The sequence below is a fragment of the Cervus elaphus genome, chromosome 33, assembly GCF_910594005.1.
Source record: "Cervus elaphus chromosome 33, mCerEla1.1, whole genome shotgun sequence".
Taxonomy (NCBI): Eukaryota; Metazoa; Chordata; class Mammalia; order Artiodactyla; family Cervidae; genus Cervus; species Cervus elaphus.
In genome coordinates this window covers 13,154,525-13,166,726 of record NC_057847.1, presented here as the reverse complement: position 1 = coordinate 13,166,726, position 12,202 = coordinate 13,154,525, and the positions used below count along the sequence as shown (strand labels likewise).

Sequence of the window (12,202 nt, the reverse complement as noted above, 5' to 3'; positions counted from 1 at the left end):
CACCAAGTCTGGAAACACCAATGATACATAATAGATGATGACCAGTTTATAATACATAAAAATGTAATATTTACCTTTCAATCTTTATGATCACATTATTAAAATATATATAAAATAGGTACTGTTTATCCCAGGTTTACCTACGTGGAAACTGAGGCACAAGTAGATTTATTAATTTAACCAAGTGATTAAAAAAACTATTTGTTTCAGGATTTGAACCAGAGAGTTTGCCTCTAGAGTTTATACTTTAGATCAGAACATAATAAATTCATTACAAAATTTGATACATAATTTTTAAACACAAAGTAAAATTTTATTATAAATATATCAAATGAGATGAAGAAAGTAGAGAGGCCATGTGTACTTTTGAAAAAAGTTTGGCAAACATCAGTGTATCCATTGTTTCTGTACTCATTTTTATGGCCTCAGAGATTGTTATGTCCTGCAGAAATGCTTTGTATAATATTAATAGTGAGACTCAGAAGGGTGAAATAGTATGTGTGTGTATAAAGAAGTAAAAGGAAAACTATGAAAGAAAAAGTGAAAAGGATGACTGGCTGGCAACATACACCTTAGGAATTTTGGATCTGGAAATCGATTTCTGTACAACAAGGATTTTCTGCCTACTCCTACTAACCCAGTTTGTAGATCATTGATCTAAAGTGTAAGACATATGAAACAAAAAAATTCAATCTTACCAAAAATAAAAATGCATTGCATTTGAAAACTATTAGGCTGAGCACTGTAGTCAGAAGAATGAATAAAACAAATTATAATTTAATGTAAAGCAAATGTGAAAAGGAATAAGCAGGTAAATGTATGAAAGCTTATAGTATCTACACTACATAAAGGGCTTCCCAGCTGGGACTAGTGGTAAAGAACCCAGCTGCCAATTCAGGAGACTTTAGAGATGTGGGTTCAATTCCTGGGTCAGGAAATTTCTCTGGAGGAGGACATGGCAACCCACTCCATTATTCTTGCCTGGAGAATCCCATGGACAGAGGAGCTTGGTGGGCTACAGTCCATGGGGTCACAAAGTGTCAAACACGGTTGAAGCGACGAAGCATGCCTGCACACTACATATAACACGTACTGTGCTGGGCTTAGTCACTCAGTGGTTTCAGACTCTGTGACTCTAGGTTGCCATGACCTCCTCCAGGGGATATTCCTCATCCAAGGACGGAACTTGCTTCTTCTCCTGTGTCTCCACATTGCAGGCAGATTCTTTGTCCACTGAGCCGTTGGGTAAGTCTGCATATAACTTGGTTCCCATTAAAGTTCAATGACAACTTACTTTTACCTATCAAATATTAAATAATTGTCATTATGAATAGATTGTTATCATAACTCATTACATAATTACCATTAACACTGATACCAGAATTTACTTACTGAAGGAACTATTTTTTGTATGTAAAATACATCAAAAATAACACATGATAGAGCAGATACATAACAACAAATGTTTGCAGTTGCTTAAATATAAAAAGAAAAATCTCCTCTCCATGAATCAGTGTTAGAAAGGGTATTATTTTCACTCCTATAAAGAAAGCAGGAAAATGAGTGATAAAGAGGAAGAGAGGCTCCAGAAAGATGGAGAGAGGCTGGGAATAGATAAGATATTGGAAAAACCAAGTGATCTTTATAAATGATGATGTCTACCACTTGATCTGAAGTTGTTTACATTGCTAATATGTGAATCTCTCCTGAATATTTCATATGAAAATATTCAATGCAGTCTACTACATGCAAAACAATTTAGGTGTCTGAAATTTTTTATAGAGATCAAAGAACTATTTCAGGGATCACGACAAAAGAGAACAACTTTATGCACAAAAATAGAGTCTGATTAAAAGTAAGGTAACAAGGAGATTTCAGAGAAGTGCATTTTCAAAGAATACTACCATTTATAGGATGCGTTATAATATGGAAATCTCTTACAGATTAGAATACTTGTAGATTTTTTGCCACTGAAAATGAGACCTCCAAGTCACTGGATCAAGAACAATACTGAATTATTGAAGTGGTGCATTATACTCAGGTTCATGCTTTATTTTGCATGTGAGATATGTAAGCTAACATAAATGACAAGTATATATAGCAAATGTTTCTCATTAGTTGTGCTAAACTCATTTTGTTGAATCCATTTTTATTTATTTTATTGGAAACACAGCTAATTACACAGAAATATAAGAATTGGTATTTTTTTGGATATTCCAACTATTAGAAAATTGCATCTTTTAACTCTTTAAAAAAATTATATTTAAAATATATGCTATATATTTTTATACCTACTCTTTGTAACAGGTCATTAATTACATCTTCTAGAACAATGATGTTCCCTAGTTTACCTGTTTTTAACTCTGAGCAATAAGACAGTGTGCTATTCATTTTTCAAGGGATGGTAAGACAATTATGCGTGAAGTTGATCTATAAGAGTAAGTTAATCACTAAATATATAATTTTGGGGGAACATTCTAATACAATTTGTAATACACTTAACTGTTTACAGGCACTATAAGATGTACTACAGAGAGGTTTAAAATAGCTCTTTACAAATGCTTCTTTAATGTAGCTCAGGGACAAGAAAGATGGACATAACAAATTAAAGGACAAAAGTAGAATGTAAAATGAACCCTTTGGAGATGATGATTAAGCCAGGAGCCAACGTGACCAAGAAGAGTTAGAATTAAGGAGACTCTTAGAGTTTATTTTTATTTTGAGCAACTCTCTTTCTTTTTTTTTTCTTTTTCTCAGATTTAATCTCCTATCTTACATATAGGGAGACCAAACTCCAATCTATTTATGTGACATGCAAAGTCAAAAGCTTAGCTGGGAGAGATATGCTACACAATGGACCAGCCCTCAGTGGCCAGCCTCTGGAATTACACACCAGTGGCCACTTTGCTCCTTGTGTACCTTACCATCTTACTAGAGGAGATGCAGTAACCAAATCACTGACAACTTGGGGACTTATACGCTATGGTCTTGGATTAGAGAAAACTAATGTGCTTATAAGATTTCTCTTTAAAAAACCACCAGATCATAAATACAAAATTAAATCCAGGATCCTGAAAGTGTCTTATTTGAGTTAAAGTCCTACAATGTGTTTCATTAGTTTAGTGGAATACCAATACCTTTTTTTTTTTTTTGTAAATTTACCTTAATTTAATTCTCACTGTCTAATAAACCTGACTCTCTTGATTCTCTGACCTATTCATAATATTTGCTGAGAAAACTTTCACATTGTTCTGTGTAAAAGTACACTCTGATTGTAAAAACCAGGCATTCCTCCTGCCTGAAGAGCCATTTTAAAGAAGGCATATAATTATTTCATGGACATAAAATGATTTCTATTAAAGAAACATTTTTATTAATGTATATAAAACTAAAATGTATAAAGATGCTTAATTTTTCCCCAAATGATGTATAAATGTAATGCAATCAAGGTAATGAAAAATTTTAAATGTCAGTTAAGCAAATAACAATGATAAGACAAATAGACCCTAGAATCCAAACCAGTTTGTTAATATCACTTAGCAAATAGAACAATTTAGTTATGTTTTAAATCAGTAATAGAATGGATGCATTATTTGATAAAAAGCATTGCTACAACTGTCCATCAGTTTTGGGAAAAAATTTGTATGTGAAATTCAGTTTCAATTGGTTTAAGATTTAAATGTGAAAATGGATCTATTAAATTATTATAAATTTAAAAGTTAATATTTTTAGTACCATTCAGTCAAAGAGAATTTCCAGTAAGAATATAAAATTTTAGTGATTAATAGAAATGGATCCTTCTGATGCCAAAATTCAGTCTAGCTGGAGACATTCTCCTTGTTTTTTCCTCTTTCTTACCTTTTACCTATTTGTCAAGTTTCAGAGTCTACTGAATGATTATGTAAATAAAGAAATGCAACAATATTTGGAGTTAGAGGAATTGAGCTATTACAAATCACATTATTTATTACAAAGAACTTCAAATGATATTTTATTTCCAGCTCCTGTCTTTAATTCAGAGTGATTACAGTTAGAGGACCCAGAATTTCAGAGCTGAAATGGACCTGGATGTCTCACAGTATAACCTGCTCATTTTATAGATTTAGAAGTTGGGAGTTCAGGAATGTTTGGTGATTTGCCTCATATCCCACAGCAGAGGCAGATGAGCTAAGACTAGGAGTTCTCTTTCTTAAGTCTCATTTCTGGGATTCTTGTATTAGGTTAAACTTAAACTGCATGAACTGTGGTGTTGGAGAAGACTCTTGAGAGTCCCTTGGACTGCAAGGAGATCCAACCAGTCCATCCTGAAGGAGATCAGTCCTGGGTGTTCATTGGAAGGACTGATGCTGAGGCTTAAACTCCAAGACTTTGGCCACCTTATGCGAAGAGTTGACTCATTGGAAGAGACCCTGATGCTGGGAGGGATTGGGGGCAGGAGGAGAAGGGGACGACAGAGGATGAGATGAGATGGCTGGATGGCATCACCGACTGGATGGGCATGAGTTTGAGTAAACTCCGGGAGTTTATGATGGACAGGGAGGCCTGGAGTGCTGCGATTCATGGGGTCCCAAAGAGTCGGACATGACTCAGAGACTGAACTGAACTGAACTGAAACTGCATGTGAGTCAAAATAATATGATAGCAAACTGGTTCTCAGCTACATTTTTTAATCTTTCCAGAGATCGTTTTTTCAACCTCTTTCTTGCTAGAATTTAAATACATATCCACCTTAAACCCTCCATGCTAGAAATAAAATTTTAAAAATTACCATCAGGGCTACTGGTGTCTCACAAAAAATCTCACCAATACACTGCAAGTCAGAGATCAATTTAATGAAGAAAACGCAGTTTAAATTCAGACCTTTCACTTTCAAGCCATTTCCAAATTATTTCCTTCAAACTAGCCAATATATGTTAGAATTCATAAGTTGGAAAGACAGAAAAGAATAAGTAATCCTCTTAACTTCCATATGAGGATGACTGGTACTCACAGATAGTGGAAATTAAAGGCAGTTTTTGCCCAGTAAGTGAATCTTCTTTCATTTTATGCTCTTTCTTACATGTCTTCAATAAGCAAAATTGGGGCTTTAAAAAATTGATCTGGCACCACTTCACATAAAAAAGTTCAGGAAGAAAAATTCAACTGTCAGTTATAAGTAGGCATTTCAAGCATTCACACCATGCTCTAAGGAACAGTGAGTCATATGAGATTCAATGTGCAAAGGAAGTTGACACATAAAAGGATAGAACAACAATGATGAGTTCCCAAAGACATGCTGTAGGACAAAGAATAATTATAGAGGGTCTATTTTTGGTCCAACAAAATGACTTGGGAATTTAAAGTTAGAATAAGGAATTAATTTACTCAGCTTTGAATTTAAGATAAAATAATTCACTAGCCTTTATTTTTCATTAATGCTATTATAGTTTATTGGGATGATGCATTACTGAATTGTTAAATACTTAGCAGTCTAAAAATAAGTGAGGACAGGAAAGCTACTTTAATTTTGTCAGGAAGGAGGATGTGAGGTATAATAATAATCACATAATTAATATTTTATCTGATATGGAACTACAGTACTAAATATAAATAAGAAGAGATATCTGTCTTCAACAGTAATCTTTTTGGAAGCACCAATGCCCCTGAAACTTGAAATTAATGCCTACGATTGAAGTTGAAACTGCTTTGCCAGGGAGTTCTAAAAATAGTAGCTAGAGAAACTTAAATCTTTAATTCAGCTAACCACCATTTTCCTGTTCCCTTATTTATAAATTATATCCTTTTACATTCCAATTATGGGAAAGGTTTATAACCATTTGTAAGAATATAACAATGACTGTGAATCAGAAAACAAAGAACTTTACAGAGGAAAGGAATTTAGTTCAAGAGAGCAACCTAGCCCTATTACTTTATACATGAAACATAATTTGTTATACATATATGCTGCTGCTGCTGCTAAGTCGCTTCAGTCGTGTCTGACTCTGTGCGACCCCATGGACTGCAGCCCAGCAGGCTCCTCCGTCCATGGGATTTTCCAGGCAAGAGTACTGGAGTGGGTTGCCATTGCCGTCTCCTATTATATATATATATATATATATATTTTTTTTTATAGTTAAAACAAGATTAACCATAGACATTATATATTTGTGTGTGTGTGTTTGTGTGATGTTTGTGGCTAATACTACCAAATGAAGGATATTAATAAATCTTATAAGAGCCATTTGTATTAACATTCCTAGTCCTCTGGCCAAGGGAACAAAAACATGTGGGATAAGTTCATACCCAAAGGTCCCAAGGAAATGACTTTGTAAGTCTGACAGATGTCCATAAGTCCATCTTTATCAGTAGTTTGCTAGATTGCCTTTCAACATTTTCCTGTATTCAGAAGTTATTTGGAGTTACATTATGTATCATTCTGTGAAATCTTTCTTATGATTGTTAACATACTCATATTGTCCTCAACTGCATTATAAATCTAACATGTTACTTTCATTAAGTCATGAATGTCCTTTTGTAATATATTCATATGAAATACCTGAAGGTGGGGCCATCCATAGTTTTGACTGGTGGTAGCAGAAATGGTTGGTGTATCATCATAGGACCCTAGATGACAAGAGAACATTCTTGTGAATTCAGTAATAATATTAGGGGATAGTGGGATTTTACATAACAAAGTTATAAACTAGTGTGCTTTCTTAAAATTACAAGCATCTATTTTAAATGTTTCATTTTAATGGGAAGTTGGAAGGTATTGTTTCAGGTAATTTAGGTTGCCACCATTTTAACCTGAAAGGTGATCACGAACTTTGTTCTTGGACCTCGTTTGTTAAGAATGAGGATTTTAAAGCACATGTAGATGGAGGATGGTGCCCCGTTGTTCAAGATCTTAGCACTAGGAAGAAATGGACGTCCTCAAACGTTCAGGAGAAAAGTTGTTCCTGGAAGAAAGGATGGCTTGGTCAATGATTCTGAAATGGAATGACATGACTGGTTCAAAGCATAGAAAGAAAGCCAACATGGTCAAACTGAAGTGAATGAGGGGGAAAGAGTGACACAGATCTTGTCAGAGGAAGCTAGAGGTTAGACCGCATCAGTAATGAGATTTAGCACTCCTTAAATATAGGATATCACTAACAAGTGAGATTCATCCACTGCTAAACTAAGAGTTAACATATATAAATGTAGTTTACATGTCTCTTTTCAGACTCAAAATAATGTTTAAGGCAAGATATACCTTGATTTTCATTTACACAGTACTATTTGAACTTCTTTAAAGTACTTCTTTAAGTACTTTAAAGTATTATTTGGGCTTCCCTTGTAGCTCAGTCAGTAAAAAATCTGCCTGCAGTGCAGGGGACCTGGGTTTGATCCCTGGGTCGGGAAGATGCCCTGGAGAAGGAAATGGCAACCCACTGCAGTATCCTTGCCTGGAAAATCCCATGAACAGAAAAGACTGGTGGGCTACAGTCCACGGGGTCGCAAAGAGTTGGTCATGACTAGGCAACTAACACTTACTTACTTGTTTGAACTTATAGTATTTTAAGATGTCAAATTTGCATTTGCAAATTTTTATCTACAATAATTTATATTGAGAGGCTTTTTTTAAAAAATAAACTTGTTCTTATGGATCATCAATTTGCTGCTACTTCCAACAATAATTTCTGAATTATTATAAAAGATTTTCATGAAGTCACTAGGGATCCTTGCATGAAAACCCAAAAGTATAAGAAGCTTATGTTAAAAGCAATCTCTGTAATAAAATTTTATTTTATACAAATAAAAAAAATTGAACTGGGTTTGTAAACTTTTATACCCTCACATATTTTAATAATTTATAATAGATTATAAATGGTCTAGCATATGTTGTCATTAGGATAGTGATCATATTAAAGAGATGTGTATTTTTACATAAACAGACACTCTGCATATAGTTAGAATCTGGATTTTCTGCTGGCTATTTTGGAAAAAATAACAAAAAGTCTTGTCAGTCTCAGACTTTCCATTCATATGGAATTCACAAGGTTTAGAGTTGAAGTTTATTTTGAATACTTTCCCAACTTGCTAAAAAATGCCACTAGAAATAGATATGACCATTGAGTGTTTTGTTTTGTTTTTCCCTGCATGGTTCTAGACATTTCATTTTTAATCCCAACTGAAAATGCTGTGAAAGAATATTTCCATCCTTTTGGTGATAAGCTTTAGTAGAAAACAAAAATGTCAACAATTACTTCTGACTACCAGTGAATACATTGATGAGATCATTTTTGTTAGTAAACATATTGCATATATTATGCATATATATGCATTATATAAAATATAATGTATATGTCAACATGGTATTCCACTTTCCTCTGAAAATATCAGTATCTGCAGTACCAAAAAATACAAAGAAAATATAAAGCCTTAATTAAAATGATTAAGATACCTAGAGAAAATTGAAAAGAAAGTTAATCTTGTACAAGCAGCACCACTGACTGAAGTGTTTAGACAATGAAATCAAAATCAGCTAAACCTTAGAAACACAGTAAATAAATGTATTACTTAAGAATGTTGGATAGACCTTCCTGATGTACTGTTGCCATGGTGAAGCACAACAATGAAGTTAAAAGAACAAATACACAAACCTAAGTGTATTTATTAAGAGGAAGTCAGAAACTTGAAGAAATGTATTAGTTAAATTCAGCCAATAGATACACAGGCAGTCAAGTGGTTTCCAAAATGAGGAATTACAGGAAGACTCAAACTGCAATGCCTTCTAGGATAACTTTATGTTTAGGTAATTTTACAGCAGTAGAAAGAAAGACATGACCTCTTTCAGAGACTTGTAAGCACCATGAATGATTTAAAACAGTTGAAAGATTATTTTTAAAAAAACCCACATAATACATGTCATGATATATTTGTTATAATTCATAGAATGCATAACACCAATAGTGAATCATACAGTATTTTTTTAATTATTTATTTCTGTTGCTCTGCTTTCTGCCATACATCAACATGAATCACTGGTAGGTATACAAATGTCCCTTCCTTTTCTCATCTCCCTCCCACCTCCTACCCCATCCCACCTCTCCAGGCTGCCACAGAGCATAGGATTTTGAGTGGGTATGCTCTGTCAATATAGGTTAATTGATTCTAACAAACGTACAACTTTCATGGGGGATATGAGTAATAGAGGAGAGGGTAGGAAGAGGGTTATGTGGAAAATCTTTTACCTTCCACTCAGCTTTTATAGGAATCTAAAACAACTCTGAAAAATAAAGTCTTTCTTTAAAAAGCACACATACATCTGAATGGAATTATTCTCTTTCCTCCTATTTTTAAAGAAGATATGTATTTGATGGGATTTTTGAATGAAAAGAAATGGAAATTTGGGGGTATGATTCTAGGCATTATCAATTTATGTTCTTGGTCATGATGAGAAATGCCACTCATCCATACCCAGCTTTAAAGCAATAAAACAACTTGTCCTTTCCCTGGACCCCCCTAACCAAAAATAGTCCTTTCCTCAAAAACATATAAGCAAAAAGTGGTTTTACCATAATTCTACATTCAGTCACTGCTACCCAATTAGAAACAAATGTTTTGGAGGAAAATTTTAATTTGTTTTACATGCAAATTTGCTGTGATTCATAATTAAGACAATGCAAATTAAAACCACAATGAGATACTATGTTACACCCACTAAGCTGGCATAAATTAAAAAGTTTGACGTTAACACAAAGTACTGGAAAGGATATGATGCAATGGGAACCTCACACACGGTGGGAGAATAAATTTGTATAAGAATCGCTAGGATCCTTAAATCCCACTCATAAATGTATTCCCTAAAGAAACTCAGACATATGTACCAAGGAAATATATTTAAAAATGTTCATTGCTTCATTATTTGTAATAGCAAAATTGTAGAAGCAATCCAAATGTTCTCAGCAGAAAAAAAGATAAATTCATACTAAGGAACACTGCAGCAGTGAAAAGAACCACAATTACACACATTAATACAGATGCATCTCCAGAACATAATGCTGAATGAGAAGCAAGTCTCCAAAGTCTATATTCAGAAGGATTCCACTCTCATAAAAGTAAAACTAAAAACATAGAACTAAATAATACATTGCTTAGAAATACAGATGATTATGGTCAAGCCATAAAGTAAAGCAAGGGAATGACTAGTACAAGTTTAGGCTAATGGCTTACTTCTGGGCACACACATGTGACTTAATTAGTGACAAATATGGTGAACAAGATGGGTTCTGGGTATATAGGAATTTATTTATTTAAACAGTGCATTTGAATAATCTTTTATATGCATGGAAATTTTAAAATATAAAAAGGTTTTAAAGGACAACGTGCAGAGTATGATTCCTTACTATGGAATCAAGAACTTGTTATAGATCTGTGGATCAAAATATATAAAAATGCAATGTATTTCAGATAGGTCTTGGATGTAGGGTAGGAGATGGAGATGACCTACACAGCACTGATCAATTTTAAAGTTTACTTCCTTTCATCAGAATATTGTTAAGATCAGACCCCTTTTAAAATGTAATAGATAAATCATAATATATGCACAGTTTAAACACTTTGTAAATTTTAGAAATGTGATTTAGGTGTGTGAATTCTCTTTTACTTTAGGTTAGTTTCTTATCTATATGAAGGGAATTTTGAAAGACCAATGATGAACAACCTGTGAATCTGTGTATATGTTTGTATTTGTGTGTGTGTATACTTCCCCTTGAGGTCAGTGAAAAAAGAAAGGATGGATAAAGTTGTACTTTGGATTATTACCAAGTTTCTAAGACTTTTAAGTTATAATGATTCAGACATGGAAAACGTGCACCTCAAATCACAAAACTAATAATTCTCTAAGCAAGAATGAGAAGGGAAAGCAATATGTATCTTGTTATATATGTGTAGTCCAGTGTGAATTTATACTTATTTTTTCATTACTTAATCACTTGATTTAAACACATGCCTTGTTCACTCTAATTTTGTTATTATAAATTTGCACTCAATCATATTATCACCTCTTATTCTCACAAAATCCAACGTAAAGAGAAAACAGTTTTCAGAGCATGTAGGACTCATTTCAGCATCATCTTCCTCTGTATCTTGAGCCACCTCAGATTGATTTGGTATATTTGGAATGAGCCAAGAGATGTGCAGTTAACCAAACCAGGTCTGCTGCTTTAAACGTGGTAGGATTAAGGGAGCCCAATTTCTGGGCTGCCTTTTGAGGAACTATCCTAGACAGACTAAGATGTTCCAGTGGGTCAGACTCTATGAACCCTTCACTTTTAAAAGTAGAATCTTGAACAATTAGATTTTTAGAACATGATTACAATTAGGAGGTGGCATTTGCTTCTCACAACTTCTTCATAAATACTTGTCACCTCTTATCAGAGGAATATCCTTTAGGCTTAACACTCAACCCCATTCTTCAAACAAAAGGGCAGTTAAATTTTCCTATCCAACATGGTATACCAAACAGCTAGAAGGATTTTCATATTAACTTTTTGTCCACGGTCATGTGTCCAGAGTATCTCCACCTCTTAATTGATGCAGTTCAGTGCTGGATTTTTATTTCCTAAACTTTCTGGCAAATAATATGTCTTATCAAAGCAATTTATCTTCTTTTAGAGCTTCTCCTTTTATCTTCTCTCTTTCCCTCTCTTTATTCTGCTTACTCCCCTTCTCTTTTTCTGCTTTCTTTTACTGACAAATCACACCCCTCACTCTGGCTTTATATCACTTTTTTGACTCAGTAAGCAATGATTACTAAATTAATTACATTTTTACAGATATGTATATTTGGTCTCTAGATGAGATTTTTTCGGAATCTTTTCTGTTCTCCTGAGCAATTCTTCACTCTCTAATCTTGTTCCTTTCATTTATGGTTTCATCAACTTCTGGTTGAATCTCAAAAGCTTTCACCTTGCCATTTGCCCAGATGCTGTGATCAGATCTGACCTGGTTTTACTTGAAGGAAGAAAAGTTTAAGGTTTGTGTACTTTTTAAATTATATGTTTAAATATATACAATTAAAAAATATGATCCATGTAAACAAGGAGAGCACATCCACTCCTTTAGAAACAAGTGAGGTGAGGACCTAGTAAGAGGAATTAAAATATAAATAATTAAAGAATTGCTAATAACATTTGCTTGTGGGCAACATCATGGGTTACCAAACTGATTTACAGTC

At 33.8% G+C, this 12,202-nt stretch overlaps 1 protein-coding gene across 3 annotated transcripts in view; it reads right to left on the bottom strand.

The window, feature by feature from the left end:
* Positions 1–12,202, bottom strand: part of CALCRL (calcitonin receptor like receptor) — a 130,591-nt gene that overhangs the window by 100,060 nt on the left and 18,329 nt on the right. For 2 of the 3 annotated variants that reach the window (XM_043894109.1, XM_043894108.1), the window contains exon 2: positions 6,536–6,603. The exons of the other annotated variant lie outside the window; for it this stretch is intronic. The gene's annotated coding sequence lies outside the window, so the exon portion shown is untranslated. The remainder of the gene's footprint in view (positions 1–6,535; positions 6,604–12,202) is intronic. 3 annotated transcript variants of the gene reach the window in all.